This window comes from Crotalus tigris, unplaced genomic scaffold, assembly GCF_016545835.1.
Source record: "Crotalus tigris isolate CLP2741 ecotype Arizona unplaced genomic scaffold, ASM1654583v1 scf7180000017731.4096049, whole genome shotgun sequence".
NCBI classification, from domain to species: domain Eukaryota; kingdom Metazoa; phylum Chordata; class Lepidosauria; order Squamata; family Viperidae; genus Crotalus; species Crotalus tigris.
Genome location: NW_024096599.1, coordinates 578,797 through 605,921, shown reverse-complemented (window position 1 = coordinate 605,921; position 27,125 = coordinate 578,797).

Sequence of the window (27,125 nt, the reverse complement as noted above, 5' to 3'; positions counted from 1 at the left end):
TAATGATTAAGGGAATTAGCTATTAACGGAAACCAGTTCATTTATGTCGATTTTCAAAACTCATGGGGAGCATAGCATATAAATACATTTTGCTCTGATTTAAAATTGATAAATAAAGTTACCAATCAATAGCAAGGTTGTTATTATTTTTCACTAGTTTGAAATTTTTCAGAATTTCTCAAAAATTACTAGCTGCATTGTGTTGAGAGAATTTAGGTACTTCTAGTCTTGGCAATATTGTCTACAATACAACAGTGAGACAATTTTATTGGATTAACTAAGGATGAAATTTTATTAAACTTGGCATAGATATAGGTCTATGGTAAGAGCGGCATTGTTCATATAATCTATCCTCTTTCCAACTTGCTTAATTAAAGTTGAGCCTATCCTTTTACTTGAAATCCTAAGAGAAAACATGGGACTTTTCTTAGATTCTTCTTCCTACGCTTTCCAATAATCAACCTTATGAGCTAATAAAGCAACTCTTCTCATAACTGCTGATTTTAACGAGATGTAGGCAGCATATCCAAATTAAAATACTTCCCCAGAATTAATCTGACTCACAGACAAGAAATTGCCATTCAGACCAATAGTGCAGCTAGTTGTATATTTATTAAGAGGACACAGTAGAGGAAATCATTTTCTGGGGCTTCACAAATATTAGTTGACTAAATTGTTGCCAATTCTTGTACCCCCTGCCATCTCACAAATATCAGGTTAATCTAACTCCTTGTGTAAAGATGCCCCTATGCTATGAAGTAATTGAATTGGGCTGGGGAAATCTAAAACCTACAAGCCAAATTTGCAACTCTTGGAACCCCCAAGAAAGATTCTTTATTGCAAACAATGACTTGTTCATCAAACTCATTGCATAATGAAATTAATATTAATTCATTCACTAATTAGGTCAGCATATCAATGAAACTGCTGCAGATCTTGCATACCATGTGACATAATTTGACTACTGGACATGGTATCATTTGAGTCCAAAAGTATAGTTAGTCCTCCATTTATGACCACAGTTCATACTTTGTGATGCAGTAAGTAATGCAGTAGTAAAGCATGATGTCACATCACACTATTGCTTAGAGGCCTCCCTGTTGCTGTCATTAAGCAAGCACCCTAAGCCAAGCCATTCTTAGTTTGGTCCCTCCAAGCCTTAAGCCTCAGTAAGATAAGGGATTGCCACGTCTTCAACACTCCCCACCCTATTATGAATGGTTTCCAGCAACTACTCTGTGTTAAATGAAAGCTCTATTTATAGCTAGATTGGTGTTCAGATTCTTGAATGTTTCTTTGCACTGGCAAGACAGCCTCTGTTTTGGGCAGGAGGCCTGTTTTTCATTTGTGTCTTCTGATGTTTTGCACAACTGATCACATGAGAAGTCTCATACTAATATACAAAAAGTAGTCATCTTTATCTCTTCTTTATAGACATACTATATATTTTCTCAATGGCTTTTCAGAAATGCCAGAAATATGTCTGAATTAAAGCTAAAGAACAGAAGAAAGCAAACATATAAAGAGGAGATGTTTAATACAAAGTAGGAAGAGATTTTATTTTATTTTAGAGAGGCTTTGAGGGATTTTTTTGATGCTTAATTCTTAACTATGTATGAAAAAGAAAATCCTGGTGGTGAGGAAATAATAGGACCATTCTCCCCCACCCAAAGTGCTGTTTCCATAGCAGAGCTAGAACAATTATTTGGGAGGGAGCAAAATCATCAGAAAATGATAGTCAAGAGACTTTTTGGCTGCCAACAGGCATATATATGCTTTCAGCAGAGGCCCAGCATTTTAATGGCGAAAGACTGGCTGGCTTTCAGTGGACTTATCTATGCAGCATTACATAAATGCCAAGACTAATGACATAGTACTGACAAAAAATGTTTCAGAGATTTCTAATGCTATCCAGCAATTATATGCTAAGAAATATTGATGGAAAAAGTTGTGTTGGAGTCCTATTAGGATTTACATTGAGTTCATATTTGTCAGTCACATTATACCAAATGTCTGTTGTTCTTGCACTTAAAAATAAGCACCAGTGTCAGGAAGATAAGCAAACATTACAACATTTGATCGCACGCAATGGTATAGCTAGATTGCTACAAATAAAACAAAGCATAAGTAAATATTATTGATGCATCTATTTTAGTGCATTATTGTTCCATCCTTTTTAATTTGAAAAACAGTTCATTATAGAATAATTAGGTACAAATGGCCTTTGAAATTTACACACTTGGTTAGTGTGCAAAGAAGCTTTCAGGAAAAGAGCTCTCCCATATGACACTAACACATCTCAGATATGAACCAGGCATCACTGTTTTCTAGGGTCAAAATTCTCTTTGGAAAGGTTTCTTCAAGGCAAGTTGGCAGCTTCAAAGTTATATGTTTGGTTTTTGTAGCTATTGTTCTAGAACAGTGGGTCTCAACCTTTCTAAGGCCGTGACCCCATAATACAGTTCCCCATGTTGTGGTGACCCCCAAGTGGGTGTGGCCACCAATAAGAGGGAGTAGGACAGCTAGGGAAAAGGGAACAAAATGGTGGACAGCATGGTTTGGCGACCCCCATGAAATGGTTGTTCGACCCCAAATGGGGTCCCGACCCACAGGTTGAGAACCACTGTTCTAGAAAATTGAAAAGCAAAAAGCATATATTTTGTTGGTTATTGTCCATAATTCTCCACCTATCAGAGTTTTTAGTACATTTGAACTTAAATTACACTATTACAAAATAGACTAGGTTGATTTTTTTTCATATCAAATAATGTAGCCCAAACACTTTCATAGGCTACATATACCAAAATAAATGTGCTAATCTGAATCATGCTCATTTGCATGAAAAAAACCTGCATCTCTAAATCTCACTAAGGAAGAAGTCCAACGAGAGGATTCCCTCCTATGCCTTCTGTTGAGATTTTACTGAAGCACAGGAAGCAAGAAGACTGACAATAGAAAGAAAGATGATTCTGCAATGAAAATGATCCCTTGGCCACTTTCTATATTGATTAGTGCAAGAATAAGAACACCCGTAAGAATTTTATGACAATTGCCTTCCCCCCCAAAAAGTCTACAAGAGATGATCTCATCAAATTGAATAGAAATGGTAAGGAAAACGCAGCAGACATTTTCTGCCTACTGCTACTGTATCTATGAATAACTGATACAGCTGGCTGAAATTAATCCTGAAGGTCTTTTAATTTGTTTACCCATTTTTTCCATCTATAGGAGTGAAGAGATATCCTTGAGGATTTCAAGGCTTCTTGGCTTTTCTTGGTGACCCCTTCCAACCACTTCTGCCTACTTTCTTTTGCACATAGCACATAGCTCAGGTATTTTAAAGGGACTGTTAATGACTGCATAAAGAAAGAGCTGGATTATATAAGGAAAAGGACCTTGTCACATTAACCTTCAATGCACATTAAGCCACTCATCTGACATTCTCTTTTAACAAGAAGAAGGTAATACTTTCTTTTTCAAAATGCACCTGAATCAAGGATTTTTAGCTAGGCTGGTTAACGTTTAACAGACAACTGTTCTGACAGCTTCTTCCACCTTTTTCTTTCAACATTGTCCTTTAATGAGTTGGAATAGAAATTGTTTCCAAAGGAAGAAAAATAACAATATGCATAGTTCTTAGATGGTCCTTGTAGCTGGCTGTCCACTCATTCACTGAACACTCGTTTCTCCAGAAGTCTTCTGCTTCAAAGGAGATACCAAGAGGGAAGTTCCCCCCCCCCCACGGGGAAATAGGCAGCTCTGGAGAATGATGAAAAGTTGGTTAAGGAAACAACACTACTATTAACATCATATCTACCACTTTGCAGCAATTAAATAATATCAAATGCACCTTTAAAATAAAGTACTTCAAAAGGGTAACAGAAAAAGACACCACCACCATCCTGAAGCCTTTAAACACCTGGAAGCAGAGTTCGGCACAATAATAAATTAAAGCAGTCTTCTCAAACCAGATGTTTTCCTATCATGTTGGACTTCTACTATTGTAAATGTTAGTCAACAAACTGTCTGAGCAAGTTGAGAAAGGATTTGTGCACTACATTCTAACACAAGCGGAGGATACCAGATTGTGGAAGGGTAATTTCAACAAATCACTTTCTAGCAATTTACAACAAACTACCTGAATTCTCAACTCTTGGAATTATGGCATAAGATTTTTGGGACAGACTTCTAGACTTTTTAACCTGAGGGGGGAAAAATATCCGAAGGTAGGCATTCTTATATTTGTTGCAGTCTATTTATTTTGTTCTTTTTTTTTTTTTACGAAGTCATACAGCAAGAAAGACAGGAGGAAGACAAAATTTGCTAAAGAAGGAAGATGATGAGTAGATCCATTTTAACTATATTTTGCTAACTGAATCTGAATAAAATATTGTGGATGAGATTGTTTTCTTCCTCATTCTTTTTTTGTATACATTTTATTAAAAACTTTTAAAAGAAGATAAAAAAATTAACAAAAACTAATACAAAAGAAAGAAAAGAAAAAAGAAAAAGAAAGCACAAAGGAAAAGATAAAAAGAAATAGAAAGAAGACAGGAAAAACCAGTCCAACCTATCAAAAACAGTACTGTAAAAAACAGATTAGAAACATATGTTAAGATAGGCAAGAAAATGGTAAGTGAGCAACTGTCCACCCTAGATGAGTTCAAATCACCAGGACCAGATGGATTATAACCTAAGGTTCTGAAGGAATTGGCAGATGTGATCTCAGAACCACTGAACTATATCTTTCAAAGATCCTGGAACACTGGGGAACTACCAGAGGACTGGAAAAGAGCTGATGTAGTTCCCATCTTCAAAAAAGGAAAAAAAATAGATCCAGGAAACTGCAGACCTATCAGCCTGACCTCAATACCTGGGAAGATTCTGGAAAAGATAATCAACCAATAAATCAGCGAACATCTAGAGGCAAACAAAGTCATTACCAAAAGCCAACGTGTCGAAAACAAATCATGTCAGTCAAATCTTATTGCATTCTTTCACCAGGTGACAAAATTAGTGGACCAGAGGAATGCTGGGGATATGATGGAACTGCATCTACATGGAGGGAAGTGTGTAATGGGGTGTCCCAGGCCTCTGTTCTGGGCCCAGTGCTCTTCAATACCTTCATCAATGATTTGGATTTGGGGATAGATTGGGAACTCATCAAATTTGCAGACAACACCAAGCTGGCAGGAATAGCCAACACTCCAGAAGAAAGGCTTAAGATACAGAAAGATCTTGACAGACTTGAACACTGCGAGCTATCTAACAAAATGAAATTCAATGTGAAAAAGGTAAGGTTCTACATTTAGGAAAGAAAAAACAAATGCACAGGTATAGTATAGGTGGTATCTTGCTCAAGAGTAGTAACTGTAAGAGGGACCTCGGAGTCCTAGTGGACAATCACCTAAATATGAGTCAGCAGTGTGCTGCAGCTGCCAAAAAAGCCAACACAATGCTGGGCTGCATTAACACAGGGATAGAATCAAGATCACGTGAAGTATTAATACCACTTTACAATGCCTTGCTAAAGCCACACTTGGAATACTGCATCCAGTTTTGGTCACCATGATGTGAAAAATATGTTGAGACTCTAGAGGCTAAAACATATAGGGAACAGTTGCTGGAATTGGGTATGTCTAGTTTAATGAAGAGAAAGATGAGGGGTGACATGATAGCAGTGTTCCAATATCTCAGGGGTCGCCACAAAGCACCTGAAGGCAAGACAAGAAGCAATGGATGGAGAAGCAACCTAGAACTAAGGAGAAACTTCCTGACAGAACAATCAGTGGAACAACCTGCCTCCAGAAGCTGTGAATGTTCCAACACTGGAAGTTTTTAAGAAGACACTGAACAGCCATTTGTCTGAAATAGTACAGGGCTGGACTAGATGACCTCCAAGGTCCCTTACAACATCATCATCATCATCATCATCGTTTCTATTATCTAATATTTTCTAATCATCAAAACCATAAATCAAAAGTTCATCTTTGTCTGCTTCATGCAAATGTTTATAAAGGAGTTTTCTTCTTCATTCCAAAGAGATAATGTCCAGTGTTTTTGCAGTATTGTTATGATTACTGACCAAGTAATTATAAAGGTCATACCTCTCAAAATATTTAGTCTTGCCTAAAGCAGATATTAATCAGCTAAAGGACAATTCATTTCTGTCACTGTCAAGACTGTCAGAATAAAGAAAAGGGTTTAATAAGAAAGAAGAGCTTGCCATTTTATTAATAACAGTAGAGAAAAGTGAAAAAGGTAAGTTTCATTCGAATAAATTTATCTGGTCAGCACTGGTGCTTGGAGTAAAATCCTTGAATTGTGTACGGAGACATAGTTCTGCCTAAAGGTCAATTAAATTGTTCCATTTAGGTTGGATAACTTTAAAAGATAAGTTTGATATTTTGTGCAAGATGGCATTAATAGTCTTATCCCTTGCTCTTGCATAAATCTTCTAGATCATGTTCCTTGTGTTTCTGGAACAGAAGCAAACTGTGAAGAACTTGATCTAGAATTACTCTAGGTTGTATGGTCTCTTATGTAACATTCCAAGTAGACCAACTATTTTAAAAAGCCAATTTTCTGTCCCTTCCTCCCTGAACTGACACACACATAAGGTTCCATTTATCTTCTTTATCGTTTTAAAAAGCCCCATATTGATGTGATTTGTTTCCCATTAGTGGGAGAGGTGAGGCAAAATTTCATTCACTCATTACTCTCACCTATATCTGTGCCACTGAGTTCTTGTATTGTTCTGGCTTCTGATGTCTAATTCAGAGACAAGTTTCACCTGCAGTGTAATTGATCTGCTTTGCATTTAATTGCTATGTCAAATTAGAATCAAAAAAGCAGAAAGATAAAGATTCAGTCAGTGCTAACATTATGCTCCTAGAAATGAAGTTCAAAATGTGCATAATAAGATGGCATAGTTTAAAACACTGCACATTTATTTTTTTTATAGATCATTTGGCTTCCTGTACATCTAGTCATAAAACTGCCATTCTTAACAGAATGAAAATCTTTTTTAAGAAGGCGGAAAAAGAAGCAATTGATAGAAATAAGGAGAGATTTCCTGACAGCTAGAACAATTGACCAGTGGACCAGCTTGCCTTCAGAAATGATGGGCGCTCCATCACTGGAAGTTTTTAAAGAAGTGATTGGACAATTTGTCTGAAATGATATAGGGTCTCCTGCTTGAGCAGGTTTTGAACTAGAAAGTCTCTTTCAACTTTGTTATTCTGTTAACTTCTTCTGCATCATGTCATCATTTCTCCAGTGATTCTCAACTCCTCAGATCACTGAAGCATTTATGAAATGATGCACTGTTGGACACAGTGGTATACAGTATTGTACCTCTTCCATTACCAGAAAGGAAGGAGGTTAGCTATATTTTGCTGAAATGATATGCTCGCCTTACGATCCTCACATCATCAGATTTTGGCCTTTATTCCCATGGCTGGATCTGACACTTGTTATAAAATACCTTCTGGCAAGATTAAAATTAGTTTATACTAATATCCCTATATTGCAAAGTTGTCTTTTGCAAGAAGCTTAGATTTTATTAAAAGGATTTCTGAAATGAGACAACAGATGGATAAATGTCTGTACATCATGAAGGGTACCACAAGTAATTCTTAAGGATTTTAAAAGTGATTCTACTTTTCTTAAATTAAAAAGTCACAGATTTTAATAAATGTTATTCCACTAGCAAGTACAATGTAATAATAAATTAATATTGCCTAGGGGAAACTGACACTGAATCACTCAAACAAATCAAGACAATCTAGTATGACAACTAGACAAATAAATGTGAAAAAATTAGTATACAGTAGTGTATCACAGGAAATACAGTTTGAGCTTTTCTAGGGATGTGATTTTTCAACGCAATACATGTGGTTGCATGAACAGTACTGAAAGATCATATTCAAGAGTGTGAACTTTTAAATATTTTTCCTATTTTGATTTCCCCCCCCCAAAAAAAAAGAAATATTCTGCTCTTTACTCATGGCAAATAAAAGATGCCTTTGCTTTTCAGGCAGCATTAAGAGTGAAGAAGTTCAACTGAAAATAAATATGAAGCTAAAATGATTAGGCTGGTGTGAAAATATTTCACTTCTACTTACAGCAATCAATTGGTTGTATTATGGAACCAAATATATTATCCAATTTTTCTTTCAAAAACGAAGAGGAAGAGGAGGGAAGAACTCACTTTATAGACTGATATCTGTAAATTCACAGGCTTGAGTTGACAAACCCTTTTTTTTATTTAGCACCAAAAAATATGGAGTACTTGTCATATAAACACATGGATATGAGAGAGAGGAAGGCATTTTTGAGTTGTTCCTGTCCCTTTAGATGCTTGCCAATGCAGCAGGGTGTTTACATATAGCTGACTGTATATTTATTTGTTTGTTTGATCGATGTAAATTCATTTGTGTCTCAGGTGAATGGATGCCACTGGGAGAGTTTTGCAAATAGGGTCAGTCTCATTTGCTCCTCTTCCACAGACTTATTCCATGTTGGAAAAAGGAATGAATACAATTGGTTAAAAATTAAATTGAGGGAATAGGGACATGCCCTAGGTAAGGGGTAGGCAACCTTGGTTCTTTTATGACTCATGGACATGGCTGGTGCAGGAATTCTGAGAGTTGAAGTCCACGACTCATAAAAGAACCAAGGTTGCCTACCCCTGCCCTAAGTGTTCACACAACAGTGACAGAAGACAGGTGATATTCTGCCCCTGATGTATAGTATTTGTGGCCGACATTTCAATGCTAATCAAAAGACACAGCCTGCATCACAAAATTGCAATGGAATTCCAAGTCACATTTTAAGACATTGTTCTTACTGTAAAGCACTATACTAATCAAATGAATGGTGATCCTACAAATGCCAGTGTCCAGTGTCCTATCTTGTCATTCTTTGCCTCTTCTCAAGAACAGGCACTAAGTCACTCAGAGCTGAAGTACAAGAGATAAACATGTAAGGAATGAAAACTTGTCTTTTCTGGGGTTAAACTGTCCGGTCAATGAAGCATCTGGGAAATAAAAACTAGGTTCTTCCTTGTGTTAAGACTTCATCTCACACATCTGGGGGTTTTTCCCCATTTTTCCCTGCTGTGATGCAACAGCAGTCCTACAGTGTGTTCTTTGGAAAATAGCCAATTCATCTTTTGTGAGGTTTACTTTGATCTAATAAAAAATATAGTGAGAGCACAGATTTTTCTTTATTGCCAATAAATGGTAAAGGTTTCCCCTGCCCAGTCACGTCAATACAACAAACCTTTTCAATAGAGATTTGGAGATTTATTTTTTTTTACTCTCAATACTCTACCTTTAACAAATAAAAATAGAATATAACTGTCTTAGGAGTTATGTAAATCTGAAAGTCAGTAAGATTCTTATTGTAAACTTTTATTTTCAATTTCAAATAATTCCTCAAGTGTAATTATCCTAAATATATTTGTGTGGAGTCCTTGGTATTCTCTGATCTTAATTGGTTACCTGGCTAGGTAATCTTCACTGCTAGAAGGGGGTGGGATTTCCTTATATATAGTAGCATGCCCTGGCAGTGTTGTTGGGGGAACTGTTTTCATCTTGGTTGATTAGACTCTTGTCTACTTCTTGATTGTTTGCCTTGTGTTACTCCTGGTGTTGATCCCAGTTGGCATTACCAGAAAAAGAAACTCTGGGGACATGATTTTACCAAGACTATAATACTTTACTGAAAATTTACATTAGCATAGAAGAAAGCGAAACCAGCTCTGGTTTTTCTGCTCAAAGGCTTGCTTAGTTAAATGATAGAATCCCTCATTCCCACCAACCAGGTGTTCATATTGTCCAATAGTAATATTTCTTCTTGTTATAGAAACAGTCCACTTCTCCTTCAAGTGGCCTCGGCTCTCAGTTGCCTAGACATCATCCCTTCCACCTTTGCATTCCATTGTCAAGATATGAGCAAAAGAGAAAATCTAGGTGAAAAGACGAATCAGTCTTGACACCCTGCTTATCTGGGTGTTCTGGATTTTTTGTTGTTTTAAATAAGTGTAAACAGTGGTGGGATTCAAATATGTGAACAACCAGTTCTCTGTGTGGATACCGCTTCCGGAAGTCCATTCTGGGCCTGGGCAACAAAAAATTAGCTACCGGTTCTGCCGAAGTGTGAACCGGCTAAATCCCACCACTGAGTATAACTATTGTTTATGTGCTTGTTGCTGCTAAATTGTCTGAATATTAATATTAATTAGCAGCTTGTTGCTGCTAATTTATCTGAATATTAATGTTCATTTATATTTTTGTTGTGTTTCCATGAAAAAAATTCTAATAGCAAGGAAAGACTAATATATGCATTTTATATTTATCATTAGTTGTCTTTATATCACATTTTCTTTAGTTGTAATATCTTCCAATACATAAATTATAAAATGAAGTAGACAAGGAAAGCAATTCTTGGAATTCCTTCCTTTCCTAAGGAGAATTGTGGTAAAATGAAGAGATTTGATAGCAGAGAAGTACATTTGTTGTATTTCCCCTAACAAATTGTCAAGGTTACTTTCATATTAGCCCCCACAAAAGGAATTGTAGGATGACTCATTTTCATTTGTACAGCATGAGAGGTTCCTAGGGTTAAATTATTTCCACATTTTTTTTCCAAAGAAATTAGGCGGAGTAGTTATGAAGCCATGCTCTTTACATTTACATCTACTTGTATAAAGAAGCATGACAAATGAAAAGTTCTGCCTAAGTTACACTGTTAAGTCTTTACCTAAATTTCTAAATTTATAGTAAAAGTCCTTAGGCTAACCAAGGTACAATTTATAATCAAGAATGCCTGCTCCAAATGCATGCAATGCACATGATTGAAGTTTTACTGTAATTTACTAGTCTAAACTACACCTGGAGTTACTGTGTCTACAGCTCTTGTAATTACAGGCTCTACATGTCTTAGCTGAATTGAACTGAACTAAGCCTCATATACAGTAGTTAGGTTTTATCAGAATTTCCATTGTGAAATTTGATAAGTATGAAAAAGGAATATAATGTCAATTTATAGAAATGCTCATGCTTGGAACAGGATTAGGTAATTTGGTGGCCTTCGATGTGTTTTTTTAACTGTAAACATATATACACATTGTGTTATTCATTATAAGCAACATTATGGAAAATGCAAAGTGAACAAACTAAAAAAGTTGAGCTAAGAAAAATGATTGATCCGTAGATAATACTGAGATGGTTTGAATAGAAAACAAAGAAAGGCTGGGCAAGAGAAAGAAAGTATACCTCAAATCTACTTTATATCAAGTACACGTCATACTTTTCCATTTTTGCAAATCCTTGCTTTCACCGCATTCATTCACTGTCTTTTGTTAACATTTCAGCTTGAGAATTTCAGCTCTCCACAACATTCCCGGTCCTTTACAGATTGTCCTCAACTTACAACTATTCATTTAGTGGCCGTTTGAAGTTACAACATCATTGAAAAAAAAGCAAGTTACAGCTGTTTTTCACACTTAGGATCTTTGCACCATCCCCATGGTCACATGATCAAATTTTGGATGCTTAGCAACTGGCATGTATTTATGAAGATTGCAATGTCCCAGGGTCATGGGATCACTTTTTGCAAAGTTCTGACAAGCAAAGTCAATGGGGAAGCCAGATTCACTTAACAACCATGTTACTAACTGCAGTGAATCACTTAACAACTGAAAGATTGTAAAATGGGGCAAAACTCACTTAACAACTGTCTTGCTTAGCAACGGACATTTGGGATTCAATTCTGGTCATAGGTTACTTCTATCTCAAAGTATTTTTCTTCCTTCATTTAATACTTTTGAGATTGGATCTTTGTTTATTCTAAACAACTTATAAGACCAAAGTGCCTTAAATATTCTAATCTTTCAATTCAATCCATATACATTAATTGCATATTTGTTTTTTAATTCATATTTCTTGTTTTACTAAACTCGCTTCATAAGCAAATCTTTCCTATTATATTCAGCTTATTTTATTTTTCTCCTGACTTACCTAACTTTTAGGTAAGAGAAAGCAGGCAGAAGCATATTTTTATATACAGCCATTTTTACTGTTTTCAGCAATTTTTTCACAAAAGAAACTAAACTGTTTAGATTACTCTTATGATCAAAAGGCCAGCATGTGATATACAGTAGCTGACAATCAGATAAATAGATTTTTAAAAAAACCAAGTAGAATTTAACTTAGAATCTAAATGGACAACTGAAAGGGGACACAAACCTTTACCAATGATAACACAGAATTTTGCTTTCCTGCTGAAGTTACTCAACTTTTAGTAATGCAAAGATTTTATTTTATCATGTATGATGAGGTCTATTTCACATTTTGAGCCCACATTGATAACAAGGTATTTATTGCTAGATCTGTTGCTGCACAGCTGCAGAGAGTTAAATCAAAATTGTAATAATAGGGAAAGTTCTGTAGCAAAGTATAAGAAATAAATAAAACAGAAGACACATACAATTATTTTTCTTTCACCAATCCATTTGGCTTTATAGTGAAATGTGAAAGAATTAAAAATTAGAGTTAACCATAACTTTAGACATTCTGGACATTTGCCCCTAAACAGTCTAAGGACAACCAGATGTGCATCATTTAATAAAAATTCTCTTTAAGACTAGAACTTAATATAAATTTCAATCCTTTCAGCTACATATTTCCCATTGATCCATTTGTATATTTTAATCAAAATTATAGCCCATTTAATCACAAATTATTTAATTTGTTAACTTCTCTTACTTCTACCTCATATTTCAACCAAGATTATTAATTTTAGCAATAATGTGATCATTTGTACATAATTCTGTTTTAAACTCAGTTTTGCATTGTTCAAATCCATAAAATCATTTATTCGCTTTAAACCTTTCTGATATTTGCGAAAAGAATATTCATTGAGAAGTATAGGCTTCTGTTGTCAAATCTTTTGATTTTATTTTACAATCCTCTTGAGAAAATTTTAGTATATCATAATAAATTAACCATTTATATTTACATATCATTTCTTGTCTACAAAATGCTTCTTGCTGAAAGCCACAAAGAACGTTTTTGTAATAAATCTGCCATGTTCATCAGTCAATACTAGTCCTGGCTTTAGTTGTGTGTTAATATATAAAACAACTCAATTTCTTTTTCTGATATCTGCTGAAATAAATTCTTCACCCAAGAATGTATAGGTCAAATAATTTTGATCTTTTTCTGTTATGAGTCTTTTGTAGGCAAATATTGTTTTAATTTTTCCAAATGACAGTTTTTTTCTCTTTTGAAGAGCATTTATATTCCACATTAAACTTTTATAATCCAAACAGAGGGCAAGTATTTAGAAAAGTCCATAGCTGTAATACCTATTCAATATAATCTTTTTCCAATTTTTGTATAGTTTCATCTGAAAGCTCCATTTTGATCTTCTCCAATTCTCTTTATGTATATCTAAAACTTCTGTCACCTTCTGTACAGAATTTATCTCAGTAATCTCAGCTGTTTAGAAATCTCACCTTCCAATTTATTCCATTAAAATACAATCTTTTTCTGTTTTAAACTTTGAACCAAGAAGATATATTCTTTTCTTTTAATAAAGTTCTAATTGGAATCTCTTTTTTTAAAGTTACATTTGTATAATCTATTTTCAATTTTGTATTAAAGTGTTGCTGTAGGACTTGATCCTTGTTTTCTTCTAACAAATTGCACCAAAATGGCCCTAGGGATATCCCTCATTCAGGCAAATCTGGAATTTATTCTATAGATCTTATCAATTTCTATGTCCATATCTTCCTCTCCAGTCCAAAACAAATTGCCAAAGCTTTAATAATCCATTCTCTAATATTTTTATCTGAAACCTCTGGAACAGCTCTGAATCCCAAACAGAATTCTTTGTCAATTCAAATAAAGCCAGATTATTCAATTATATTCTATTTGAACTTCTTACTCTCTGAAATATCCACTTCATTCATTTATATGCCTGATTAAACTTTCTATCTTTTAAAAAAAATCTTCATTCATCTCCTCTCTCAACTTTACAAATCTTTCATCTTCTTTCAAAACATCCCATTTTTTTATATCTGTTGAAATAATTTCAACCTGCATTTTTATTGCCGGTTGCTCTAGTGAGCCCTTCCTACCCTGTCTTGCCATTTTTCTAGTAGCTATGGTAATCCAAAAGTGAAAGTGTCTCAAAAAAAACAAAAGAAAAAGACAAGCCTCTCCTTCCCTCATATTATTTTTTCGTAGTTTTGACAGTTTCATTTTAGTAGTTCTCTGAAGCTTCAGCCACAACAGACATCATGTTTCCATGGCAACTAAATGTGTCAGTCTGATTCATTACCTTGTCTTTTGTTATGTAGAGTCCACCAATCGAATGCATTTTTTAAGAATAACTGGCAAGCTTTCCCATGCAGGTGTGGTCTCTTTAAGTGGTATAGTGCAAACTTATGCCAAATGTCATGGTGGACTCAGAGTCAGAGTCAATGACCTATTATTAGTAGCTAGCTCCAAAGCAAGCTTCAAAAGTGCTGACAGATGATGAGCAGCCAACTCCAGCACCACCAATTGGACTGCCCTGTGAGCAGGCAGAAGAAGTGGGGCAAATCAGCAAATAGCTGGCACATCTGTCATCACTCTCAGAAGATGAGGTGCAGAATTTCCACCCTATCCCTATCCAAAAATTTGGCAGGTTGCAAAAAGAATAAAACAAAGGTGGTCTGCAAGACTGCTCATTTGGGAGGATTCTCACCCCATTATATAAGCTACTAGTAAAATAGAGTAGCAAGTACATAAGCTACAAATTGACAACCTCCTCCTAATGACTCCCACTCCATGTGCCTTGAATCTCACAATACTTTGAACCTGGACCAACTTTGAATCTGGACAGCTGACAAATTTGCTAAAAGCTCTGACCCTCTGATTCTGCATGACAATCTTCTGTGTATTGCTTTGATTAGGAACTCTTTTAAGCCAAACTTGGTGAACTGGGGGAAAAAATTTTCTATATTGCTAGTCTAGTGCATTTGTTTGCAAGTCTCATTTAGTAAAGAGAACAAAACCATCCTTTCATATATTGGTGTGTGCTTTGCCTGAGCTAAAACACAAAGTAAAAATGATAAAAATAGAAAAATAAAAAAATAGAATCATTTCAAAACATTCTTAAATATTTGCTCAGCTTTTTGCAAAGGATTCTTGAATCTTTAAATGACATTCTCTTTCATGTTTTCTTTTTTCTAATCTTGCAAGAAGTTTAATTTGTTGAAACTAATTTTATCTTTGCCACAAAGGAAAACACTCTGTCTGTAGATTAATTACTTTACACATTTTTTAAAAAATAAGGAAGGTAGGCTTAATATCTATGTTGGCTCCACCACAGTTAGGTATATAGATGGAATCTCAGGATTCCTGGCAACTCAACTTTAAAACCAACTGCAAAAACCTTTTTGTTTCTGTAGTTTACTCACAAGGAACAGCATGCATATGGTTTAATTCACGAATTCCCTTTGAGTTTGCACTGGCCAGAATCTGCCTTCCAGCTGGTGTGGTGTCTCTCTGCTCCTTGCCATAATTCCCCACCATAAGCTTCACTGCTGATAGATATTTTGGAGGTTGTATTTAACACTGAACAAGAATGTCATAATTTGAAGATCTGGTTTTCCATTCAAGAATCTCCCATGGCTATATGATTTTTATATATAATTTTTTTTTATATTCTGCAAAGGGATCATGGAGTCTTTTGTGCTCTCTGAGCCTGGATGTTTGCTTGCAGACATTTCATTATCCAGTATAATGAAATGCACATCTGGAGACACAGTGGTGAAGAATCTTGGCAACACAGACCTTTCCATAAGAGAAAAGCCCAAATTAAGGGACTGCAGTCCTGATCATTAGGTAACATCACCAATGCTAGGGAGTGTGGGGTTTATCCCACCTTCTTTTTTTATATAGTAACTTGTCCTGCCAATATTGGATGTAGTCCTCTTGTGGTAGTTTCTTGATTAAGGTATTGTTTTCTGTTTGATTGTACATTTAGTGTAAGTCCTTGCTTATCTGGGTGGAAAGGATGTACTGTATTGTGGTCTTTTTGTTTCCTTTTAAGCTTTTTTAATTGTTTCTCTTGAATGGTGCATAAATGTGGTTTATCTCTGTGTTAACTGATGGTTGATTTGTCTGAATGCCAAATTCCAGAAATTTTCTGATGGTTTTGGATTTAACATGGTTTAGGATGCTCAGTTTTTCCTCTGCTACTACAGAATATGGTTTTCTGTCTGCTTTTCTATCTGTACAATTTTTTCTTGCTAAGTGCCTGTTATTTATGATAAATTGATATCATTAAGTTTGTGTACCAACCATGGAAATAACTGAAAACTAATTAAAATCAATTAAACAGTTGTGGGAAAAATAAACTGTTTTCATCCTTACATCCCTTGACTTTGATACCCTGCTGGAAAAAAAAACACCATATTGCTTCCCATGGAATTGTGTAGCAGTAATTTTTATGCTTATGAATCCAAATATACTGTCACAGGCCTGCTTTCTTAACAATTTTGTGGTAATAAAGAACAGAGTCTTAAAAACATAGGATTTTCAACCTTGCCACTTTAAATAAACATTCTAGTTTCCTTGAACAATTATTCATTTCCATCCTAGAGACAAAGATTGGAATAGATGGATTATAAATTTTCTTGAGTGTGTATGACAAAAATGAAATGGAACTATTCCAACTATGAGGAAAATAAGTAGCTGAGAGAATAAACATATTGAAATAGTACAATGAGTCATCTAGTGTGAATATCTGTCTTCAGAAATACCATTATAGGCAATCAAATCTCAATAAGTTAATAGAAAAGAAAAGAAAATGATATTTGTGGTCATGCTACAATCCCATTCACACTTACGCTTTTTGAACAGGGACTGGTCTATAAAACATGGACATTCTATTTATTATATTTATATTACAATTACAATGCCTAAAAAGTAATACATATTGGCTTGCTTTGTTTAGCAAGAGAATATGACACACTATTCTTCTGCGAATGATAAGATAGATTCACTGACAGTTAAAAAAAATTGGGATCATAATTACAGTATTTTTACTTCCTCTCTCCATTCATTAGCTCACTAGAACTGAAACTGCAATAAATATATCTGTTCTCTAATTATTATCAACATCCCAACAGTAGCAATATCACATTATATTCTTTTACTAGTCACAAAGAGGACTGAAAAAATGACATGTGTACATATGTAAAAGACATGGAAATTCTAATGAAGCATAAAAATCAAGAGTAGGACTTAAACTGAATTCATCATTCATATATATGAGTTCATTATAATTACCATATTATAGCTGCAGTTGTAGTTTTAAAATATCTGTTATAAGAATTCCCATACAGATGATCAATAAGCTAAATGACCATCAGTTCAGTACTGAGAACTTTAAAGCTATTAGAAAGCCTACCATAAATTATAAGTAAACAAACATCTCAAGGACAATTGATGGAGAATAACCAATATCTGTTGATTTCCAATGATACACAGCCAATAGGAAAATAAGATGTCACTTTTGATAGGGTGTTTATCAAAATAATTGGGGTTATGAAGAGTTGAACAATAATTACTATTAATTAAATCATGGGGTTTTTTTTCCTTGTCAGAGAAAATATAGTTGCTAGATTTAAAAAAAAATCAACATTTTATTTATCACATTTTCACATATCTAATTACACCTATGCTGTATTGCATCATTAATATACTATCTGGAATATATCCTGTATTGCAGTAGCTTGCATTTGCTGTTTTGTATTCTTGAAGTATTATAATCTTGATCACAATAGCAAGTTAACTCATTTATGTAGCATAGATTAATCAATTAATAATTAACTTTCAATAATTTATAGATAATAATTATTAATCATTGATTACTGAAATTTTTAAAGAGAATTAATGAATTTAAAAATTAATTCATTATGTAGCATAGATTGATAAAGAGACAGTTTGGTTTAGTGGCTAAGACTCCAGGCTAGGAACCAGAAGACTGTGAGTTCTAGTTCCATTTTAGCCATGAAGGCTATGGCTGGGGGACTTTGGGCCAATTCTTTCTTAGCCCATGATGTCAAGTAAAGTGATTAACCAGTCAGTCAGTTTCCTGTTGCAGCCAACAGATCAACATTCGGTTCATCCCAAAAAGTAAGGAGAGCAAATGCTAGGGGAAAAAAATAGCATAGATTGATAAGCAGTTAATTAATATTGCTGTTCAAAAAAGAAATATCTAGAAATTACACATCTACATCAAGCTATAAAATTAATTTCTGTGACGCTGTCATGAGCTGTTTTGCTAGGGAACTTTTTCATTCCCCCCCCCCATAAGTCCAGTACTTTTGTGACCTTCCAGTACTTTTGTGACCCAGCTGCAACCTTAAAGGTATTGAGACAATAGAGAGAAAGAAAGAAGCAATTTTGCCAGCAGAAGGCTGCCTTTAACTTCAAGCTCTTCTTGAATACTATGATTACCCCTTGTTGCTTAAATCAAATATGTCATGATTTAATGAATACTTAAACTCGTTGAATTGTCAGCTGATTTGCCTCTAAGAAGACAAAATAGTCAGTGAAGATTTATACTCAGTGTTGTCTAGTAGTATATCTTATGGAGATCCTTTTTTGATACAACTTTATTACAATAAAGCTCTCTCAGTGAAGATAGTGAGAGTCTCAGTGAAGACATGGGAAAAAGGAAGAAAATAATAATTTGCATTTTTAATTATTAAATATTTTCTGAATGAAATATAATTTCATGTCTACATTCATTGTTACTTAGGAATAATGCATGCCTATAGATAAGGGTACATGTAATAGAATTTCAATGAATCCAATCTCAAAAAAAAACATTTTTTTACTCATATCTGAATTTTGATTCTGCAATGTATGTGGGAAAATATTTAGAAAAAAATAAAATCTTATAATTCAAAGCAAGCAACAACATGTATTCTGTTTATTCCAAGAGGAACAGGGGTTTCCATTGTAGCAACAAAACAGAAACAAGCTTTCTACTGAGACCACTATTAGCTTCCAAAGGTGTTCCTGTAAGAAGAATAATCCCAGACCATCATATGTAGCACATGCAGTTTTCTAATAGTTGAGTCTATAAATAGACAGGGCCAAGTCATTTAGGGATTTTAAATCACATTCAAAACACTGAAATTAACTGAAGAAACAAACTGAAAACAAGAGAGCATCTTCCAAAATAGGAAAACTGGGCCCAAAGAAAATGAAAGATTACCCTATTTTTCTCCCTACACGAAGGCTCTTTTCACCTTCTTGTACTATTTAAGGTGAAAACAGCTGTCAATCAAAGAAAGGACCTTTTCTAAGGAGGCATTTCTGTTTCAACTGCTAGCCTCAAAGATGCATCTAGGAACCTGCTTTGCTGCCAGTTTAACACTCAGGCAATGGGTCTGTAATATTCTTAACCTCTTCTATTCAGTTCAAATGCTAACTGGGTTTGTTGCTTTTCTGGTGCTCTTCGTGATTTCTGTTCTTTGGGTTACTTGTTTGAACATTTTAATTCTTTGTTGTATTTTCAGAACGTGAACATTCCCCTGGGAATGTGAATCATAAACTAGAATCGCACATTTAAATGTTAGTGTAGCTAAGCATCACACAAGCAGGCAATATATTTATTCTAAGGATACTTCTAATACAATTCATCACTAATATTTATTATTTTTATCAAAATATCCATTATTATTCATCCCTCGGGTGAGGCTCCATTTAGCTGCATCTTGGCTCCCTGAATAACTCTAGAGGAACTGGTTTCTAAATTTCACTTTAATGCTAAAGGAGATGAGATATCAGCAACCAGAGACACAAAGCAGATATTTTCAAGGAAATGTTTCCATTCAGCTGAGCAATTGAACTCTAGGATCATGTGACAGACACATGAATGCATCACATGAGGACCAGTGGGCAATCCTGAAAAGACAGCTCACTTCCCAAAATACTTCCAACTTGTTATAGTACATTTGCAACTATTAAAAGAGCTATAATCATAAGGTAAAAGATGTTTGAAATTGTACCCTATCAACGCTTTACAAAAAAAAGCACTCTTGCTCTGAAATGAATAAAGTTGTCCTAAGTGTCTTAACACTTTTCCTCAAAATGTACCAGTCTAGTCTATGTTCTGGTATCAAATTCAGAAAAAAAATAATTTCTTATGAATTATGGTTTTAATAAAAGAAGATTTTTAATATCAAGATGATAATAAATTGCATTCAAAAAGGTAAAACGTGAATTGATATCTCCTTAAGAATTATGTTTAAATATTAAATGTGTTATATTGTAATCCTTTCTTAGATAAGTAGAAACTTATTTTACTGGGCCCAAATTGGGAGAGACTATTTTACAGAAAAATGATGCTTCAACAAAGAAAGAAGTGGAGAGATGTTTGCTAATTCTGCCTTCTTTCTCTATTTTTCATGTTGTCCCAAAAGTCCTTCAGCTAAGAATGTAAAAAAATAAATAAATTACAGAATCCATTGGGAACAGATCTGAATATTTTGTTTCTCCTGGATTCTCAGCCCAACAAACCTAGCATTAAAATGTTGACTTTCTCCAATCAGAATCTAACAATACTAGTACACTACTGAAACTTACTTATAAACAGTGGTCATTATTTTTAGGAATATTTGCATTAAGAAAGCCAGTAATTTGCAAATCGTCCCATAGAGTAATAAAAAGGTAGTCTGCATTTTAGAAGTGATAGTCTAGCAAGATAGTAGTATGCATGGAGGAAGACGCTTATATAAAATGCTTATAGTTTTTCTCTAGGATGAGGAAATGTGATTCCAACATGTCCCCTCAGCTCTTCCAGCTGTGCATCCATTATAATTGCATCTATTTTGTTGCCAGTATCCTCATTTTCTCCTCTCCCCCCCCCCAGTATTATAGACTTTTTAAAAGAGCCAGGACTTCAATTTGGTTAAAATGGGATAACTTGAGGATGATAATATTTTCAATGACTTACTCATTTTCTTGGCTATCCATAGCATTTTCTGAAGTCTTCTTCAACACCAAAGTTCAAAAGGATCAATACTTTTTCTATTCTGCTTCTTCAAATCCATATTGATATACAGATAAATTATTTATAAGTCTTTATTTCTATGCTCCTTTTCCCTTCTGTTTGGACTCTTTAATCCAGTGTTTCTCAACCTTGATAACTTTTAAGTTAGGTGGACTACAACTCCCAGAATTCTCCAGCCAACTTAAAGTTGCCAAGGTTGAGGAACACTGCTTTAATTGATTGGATATAGTTTTCTTAGCAAGTTAAACTTGCTATTGTTGTCATTAGATGAAAAGTTGCAATGGGCTGGAATTGATTAAGAGAAAAAAATTGAGAGGCTATGAATTTGAAAACTTGGGACAATTATCTAAAATGAATTTCACTAATGAAATCAAATTTGAAAATTATCATTTCAGAAAAGTACATCCAGTTTAGTTCTCAATGATTATTTTCAAGTGTGTATACAGTGAATCATAGATTAAGACCTTGGAAAGTGAATAAAAACAGGAGAGAGACAGCTTAAAGTCCTTATAAGAAGAATGGGAAAAATTCCCATTGATTTTGTGTAGCAAGATGAATTATCATTGGAACTAGTTGTTGCCTAATTTACAATCATTTTCTGCTGGAGTTGCAACTCAAAATCTTCATCACATGAGTGCCTTGTTCCATTATATCCCTTTCTGACAAATAGCAAGAGCATTCTTAATTCTTGCTAATTATGTTCCCAATATTAGGAGTCAATTAGGACATCAAGAAACTGCATCTGATTTTCAACAACATTGCTATCTGTTATTTTTCAACATTTTAATTAATGGTATTCTGACGAAGACTTTTGAGGAATATGATTACATTTTTGGGAAGTTGTTCTGTTTATTACAGATTTCCAAGCTTTTTCCCTTTCCCAGCTTATCATGATTATTAATTTTGAAGTTATTTTATATTGTTAATGCCATTGTATGTATCTATACTTTTCTTGTTTATTAGTTAAGATTAATTTGCAATTAGGAGAAAAATTTGTGTTAGTTTTCCTTTACTCTATTTTAAAACATGATGGACCAGAATATGACCCTTCTATCGCAGACAGTAAAAAAGCCTAGATGTATTGTTTCTCTCAGCTCTACGTGTTACCCCTGAGAACAGCTTGTCATGAGATGTGGAAAGGCAGAATTTTAAAGATTGTCTCCTGCCTTGTTTCTTCCAGCAGGACCAGATCTCCACTCTGCTAAATCTGAATCTAACCCAGCCACTCCAGGGCCTAGCATTTCTCCCAATGAGAAAGGATACCTGGTTACTATATATTTGTTTTCTGGTGTACAATACATATTGTAAAGTACTTTGCAAATTACAAGAGCTTTGGAAGTGATCAATAGCCATAGTACAGCAGGAGCAGAAAATGTTCTCTGTCTCTTTTTCATTTAAGGTAGCACCAAATGCCAAGAACTGCAATTGGAGCTGCCTGCCAAAATGAGCTGCCCAGGCCAGCAACAGCAGTTGGAGCCAGAAAGTTAACCCCTTACCATCATGGCTGGATCTTTCTGAATTTTTAAGGGCAAAAAATGACTTCTTTGACTTAATTCAGAGACAAAGGCTTTGAATTAAGGGGGGACATGATAGCAGTGTTCCAATATCTCAGGGGCTACCACAAAGAAGCTATTTTCCAAGGTGCAGAATGATGCAGAACATGCTTTTAAAGAGTAATCTGATCTCTCTTGTCTCAGCAGTGAATAAAGACTGATACACAAGGCCATGTTTGAAATCTTACCCCCAACACTGGGAGTACAGAGATGGTTACCAGCATCAAATTCCTGGGTGTGCAGCTAACAACTAGGCTGGCTTGGTCACTCAGCAGCAAAATATTGGTGAAGCGGGCACAGTAGTGCCTGCATTTTCTGCATCACATGAGAAAAGCACATCTTCCTTCCTTGCCACTTTCTACAGGGGGACGATTGAGAGCATCCTGTCATACAGCATCACAGTCTGGTTTGGAAGCATCACTGCTTCAGACAGGAAGGCAGTGCAGAGAGTGGTGAGGATGGCTGAAAAGATCATTGGCAGTTCCCTCCCTTCCATCCAGGACATAGCACGCAAGCGTTGCTTGAGGAGGGTCCACAAGATTGTCTGGGGCACTACACATCCTTTTCACGACCTGTTTTTCTTGTTACCTTCTGGGAGGAGGCTTCATGGTATCCAAAGCAGAACATCCAGATTCAGTCATAGCTTTGTTCCATACACTATTAACCTTGTAACTCTAAAGCTTCCTCCTTCCATTATGTATTTAAGATAGACAGTGAATAATATTTATATGTTACTTATATGTAAGGATGTAGGTCTATACATATGTTGTAAATAGTATGTTTTAAATGTATTATGTATGTGTACACTTTGAGAGGAAGCAACTAAATTTTATTTTAATGTGTGCCATCTATCTATCTATCTATCTATCTATCTATCTATCTATCTATCTATCTATCTATCTATCTATCTATGCTACAATCAGTGCCATATAAAAGTTGCTTAATTTAAGATGAGATTGTAAAATGTAATAATAATAATAATACATGCCATAGTAACCCAATAGGCAGAAAGATTCATCTTTTGCCCTACATAAAGACCTGGATGATGGGATTGTCATGTTACATTCCTTGATAAATAAAAGAAACTGTTAAAAGTGAAGAAATCAGAATGAGATACAAATGGTTCCAGACTGCTTGTAGTAAATGTTCGGTACTACTAAAGTACTACTTCATCTGAAGATTAGCTACTATTTGCTTGGTTAATTTAATCCTTTTGTTGTTGTACCTAAACAGGGAATTCTCACTTTTTTTTGTTCCTTGGCAGATATCTTCTCAGCTCATGTCCAGTCAGTTTTATCCCAATTGTGTTTCCTTCCCTTCTTCTCTAGTGCAGCTATCCCTTTCTCTCACCCATCTCCTTCCTGTTATTTCTTCTTCCTTTTAAATTCTTTCTGCTGGGAGAAAGTGGAGAGTTATATGTATGTTTATTTATATGTATGTAATAATGATTTGTATGGTAGAGAAAGAATGTTTGGGATATGGAATTACAGGATTCAATTACCTTTGTAAATTACAGACAAATAATTTTAATTCATTTTAATTCAATTACTTGTTTTTTAAACCTTGGTTCCTCTCTCTATTTTGGAGGGAGAGAAGAATGTAAGTTCTGGCACATACATATATGCAAGTGACCAAGCATGCTATATAAACATACTTATTTGGGGACTTGGGAGTGGGAATTTTCAGAATGATTTCACAAGGATCTGGCAATTCTAAATATGCTCCAAAAATTGTTGTTCAACGACACTGCAGAATCCTGTTTGTTTATGCATGAAGTTACAATTTTTCATAAACTTCTTTCATAAATGCAATTCTAAGAGATGGAAGCTACAGCCAATGAGAACATACAGCAATCATGAGAACATACAGTAATACAAACAGTAATATATGCAATATATAATGACAGTAAAATGCTGCTGCTGCTGCTCTTGTTGCTGTTATAGTATTAGGATTTTTCCAGCATTCAAGTCCCAACATCCAAGTTTTCATGGGTCAGGAATGCCAGGACAAAAGAAGCTGTTTGCTAGGTAGGTTGCTTATATTGGAAAAGGTGTTCATTTTTGTCTCAGCTGGAGAGGTCCCAGATAAGACTTTAAAAATATTCTGGAAAAAATGGCTTTTATTGATCATTGAGTATGTTCTGGAAGGAGAAGAAAAAGAAGCTTTCTATGCTTTTGTGCCCTTAGATCCATTTCTCATACCATACTTTTATAACTTACATATTGTTCATCCTCAACAACATTCTCATAATTTTTGAAAATAGCAAAACAAAAAAGTCTATTTCTGAAAATAAGTTAATACTGGATTGAAATTCACACTACATTGCTTCAGATTGTCCTGTGCTATGTATTTCTTGGATCCTATATCACAAAAGTTTCTTTTACTTATTAGAAGAAGTGATTTACACGTGAAGCCATCTTTCTAAGTACTGACTACATAAAACTAAAGCTGTAACAAATTCATAAAATGTAATTTCTGATCTTTTGCTGCTTCTTGTAACTATAAAAAGACGTTGCATAAAAATGTTTTTGAAAGTATTTTATTCATAATTGTGGAAGATTCTAATTTCAGATGGGCTTTCTCTGTTGTACTTCAATACAAGAATGGAAATACTTAGTCACAGGAAAGAATTTTTAAGTGAATAAAAGATGGTGCACTAGAAGTCATAAATATGGTACTCAGTGAATGAACTAAAACTTTGTCCTTCATTGAACTTGAGGAAACAAAATTGCCCCAATTGACAAGCTTCCAGACATGACAATTCCATTCCAAAAACATAAGTTTATGAGATTTATTTGTTATCCAGGTAGACTGTCAGATATTCACCATCTTGCTCAGCAGGTTGGGTCATCAATGCCAGCATCCCTCAGGACAGTATATTATGTTGACAAATTTATTGTGCCAGCTCCTAACATTTTTTTATCTCACATGCCTCCTTGCCTTACAAACCAATATCTTCTTTTGTGCCACTGGCATTTATATGCCAGGGTTTGCTTTTATCATTTGTGTCCTGCCATTGGATCTCTTCTATAAAAAGAAAATGGAACACTCCAATCTAGAGACAAAAATGTACAACATCAATTGCCAACACTTGTTAGCTTGAAGAGGGCTGAAAATGTTTTTGAGCAGGAAAAGAGTACCCAGGCAAGGTCACTGCCGTCAAAACCAATACCAACTAACTGTGTTAAACTGCATCTGGACTTTAATGCAATTTAATTCAACCATGCCTGAATTACTTCAAACAGGTCTTCTGAATTGAACTTTGATCAAGAAGAAGATACCAACTTCTACAAAATAAATCAAGAAATCTGCCTTTTATCTTCATCTCTTTTCCCAGTAAGACTAACCCAGCTACATTCTGAATTTTGTTTTATACTATTGCTAAGCTTATATTCACTTGAAATTTATGGCTGGCAGAAACAAAGAGATATAAATTGTGTTATAGCTAAAAATCAAGCCAAAGAGGCTCAGAGATATGTACCCCTCAGTCTACCAGTGTTAGAAACCTTTTAAATAATGTAATATTATCAATAAGTTATAAACCACTACAATAAACCTCTGTACAAAAAGGGGAATGTTGGATCTTAGAACAACTACATACATACACAAACACAAATAAAAATGCAAGGGCTTCATGTTTTGCCATTATAAGAAGCAGTTGTTTAAAACTAATATACTTTCCCAAATTAGGCATGCAAGCTCCACAGTATAATTCAGTGATATAGCTTAATCTATAATTTCTCTGGGGATTGCCTGAAAAATTCCAATTACAAGGTTAAATGTTAACAAAACCAGTGTTAATATTTAAGACATTTATTAATTTAATATAGATATATTCTAAACATGTTATATTTATGGAAGTAGACTTAACATGATGAATCAATAAAGAGATGTGATTCTAGTGAGTCATGCTCACTACCAAAAAGCTGTGAACAGATTGAGTAACCGTACTCATTGTTATTTGTGTCCAATCTGTCCAATCTCTTCTTGAAAACCTCCAATGATAATGGATATCAATATAGCCAAGTACAGAAAGTGAAAGTACAGAAAGTGAAAATAAGTAAACTTAAAATATATATAAGAAGAAACTGACAAATCAGGAGATTTCTATAAAACGATATGTGCCATATTAACTTGCAGGTCATTTTCATGATTAGCAGCCAAAAATCTCTACGACACATGCAAAGTGTTCAGGAAGCAAAATCTTTGTTATCCAGGGTCTTTAGTTAAATTCTTTTATATATTTTTTTGCAAATAGAATTTCAAAGGTCATATAATAATAGTACTTAAGACTGATATATCATTCCACAGTGCTTTACAGCTGAGCAGTTTACAACATCAGCATATTCCCTTTAACAATCCGGGTCTTCATTTTACTGATCTTGGAGGGATTGAAGGCCGAGTTAACCTTAAGCTGGTTAGGATCGAACTCCTACCAATTGGCACACACACACACACACACACACACACACACACACACAT